Source organism: Neoarius graeffei, chromosome 12, assembly GCF_027579695.1.
Source record: "Neoarius graeffei isolate fNeoGra1 chromosome 12, fNeoGra1.pri, whole genome shotgun sequence".
Lineage (NCBI taxonomy): Eukaryota > Metazoa > Chordata > Actinopteri > Siluriformes > Ariidae > Neoarius > Neoarius graeffei.
Genome location: NC_083580.1, coordinates 63,959,785 through 63,962,048, shown reverse-complemented (window position 1 = coordinate 63,962,048; position 2,264 = coordinate 63,959,785).

Here is a 2,264-nt window from a genome sequence, read left to right as displayed (position 1 = left end):
ATTAAATCCATTATAGCAAAATGGAAAGAATATGGCACCACTACAAACCTGACGAGAAGGCCGCCCACCAAAACTCACAGACTGGGCAAGGAGGGCATTAATCAGAGATGCAACAAAGACACCAAAGATAACACTGAAGGACCTGCAATGATCCACAGCGGATATGGGAGTATCTGTCCATAGGACCACTTTAAGCTGTACACCCTACAGAGTGGGGCTTGATGGAAGAGTGGCCAGAAAAAAGCCATGGCTGAAGAAAACACATTTGGAGTTTGCCCAACAGCATGTGTCAGACTCCCCAAACACATGGAAGAGCATTCTCTGGTCAAATGAGCCAAAAATTGAACTTTTTGGCTATCATGGGAAATGCCATCTGTGGCACAAACCCAACACCCTGAGAACATCATCCCTACAATGAAGCCGGGTGGTGGCAGCATCATGCTGTGGGGATGTTTTTCATCTGCAGGGACAGGACAGCTAGTCAGGACTGAAGGAAAGATGGATGGCACTACATACAGAGCAATTCTGGAGGAAAACCTGTTTGAGTCAACCAGAGGTTTCAGACTGGGACGAAGGTTCACGTTCCAGCAGGACAATGACCCTAAACATATTGCTAAAGCTACACTGGAGTGGTTTAAAGGGAAACATTTAAATGTCTTGGAATGGCCTAATCAAATCCCAGACCTCAATCAAATTGAGAATCTGTGGCATAACTTGAAGATTGCTGTACACCAACACAACCCATCTAACTTGAAGGAGTTGGAGCAGTTTTTCCTTGAGGAATGGACAAAAATCCCAGTGGCTAGATGTGCTAAGCTAATAGAGACATACCACAAGAGACTTGCAGCTGTAATTGTAGCAAAAGGTGGCTCTATAAAGTATTGACTTTGGGTGGTGAATACTTATGCACACTCTAGATTTCTGTTTTTTCATCTTAATCATTGTTTGCGTCACAATAAAAAACAAGTTTCACATTTAAAGTGGTAGGCATGTTGTGTAAATCAAATGGTGCTAACCCCCCAAAATCCATTTTAATTCCAGGTTGTAATGCGACAAAACAGGACAAACACCAAGGGGGATGAATACTTTTGCAAGGCACAGTAATTACTCCATATCTTCATTATTATTTGCAGTTATGCAGTTTTGGGTAGAAGCTATATGCACTCAAGGCAGACCTACCTTCCTGCCAAAAAGAATAAATAGATGACGCTGGACGGCCGCTGGACAACACATGATGGCATAAGATCATTACCTGTTGGCCGGATGAGATAATAATAATAATAATAATAATAATCATCATCATCATCATCATCATCATCATCATCTTTATTTCTTAAGATAGTTCTTAAGACACATATCTTAAGTTACAAACATTAAACAGCTAAAAACATTAAAATATAGACAAAGTGCAAAAAAAGACAAAAATGCTAAAAATATATTGTTACTATTTATACTTAAAAATGAGTCTATTTGCATAAGAATTCTTAAATCTATTGGAATTTATTTGAGGGTGATGGCTACTGCTTTTCCTTATGTTATATGATGTTTCTTTCCTTTTTGGTAAAATAGCGCATAACGGCTGGGATGGGTCTAAATTACATTTTTTAAAAATATTAACATCTGCTTTCTCTACAAGATTATGAATATTTACTTTGTTTGAGCTATATTTCCTTTTATAACATCTGTCTAAGAAGTTCTGAATTTGTGTCAGATCTGAATTGGAAGCACCATAAATAGAGTCCATAGAAAAAATTAGGTAAAACTAAAGTATTCAAAAGTTGATCTACCTCTGCCTGAGAAAAACCTTCCTTACATAGAGTTATGTCTGTGAAAGTGCAACGTTTTTAAACCTGTTGGTCACTGAAACATAGTCTTTCAATGTGATTTAAAATGTATGGAGTTGTGAATGAGGCCTTTATAAAGATTAACATTTGATGAATGGCTGATAAAATGGTTGGGCTCTGCCCTACCTGCCCCTATGGATGAGCAGAACACTGTTTCTTCACGTACCGTGTTTCAATTATGATATGATTTTGATGATTCACTGAACATGCAAATTAGCTTGTGACATTATCTGGTGAGTTTTTGAGCATGTGTTAGCTACTTTGCAATACAAGATCTCATCTCATCTCATTATCTCTAGCCGCTTTATCCTTCTACAGGGTTGCAGGCAAGCTGGAGCCTATCCCAGCTGACTACGGGCGAAAGGCGGGGTACACCCTGGACAAGTCGCCAGGTCATCACAGGGCTGACACATAGACACA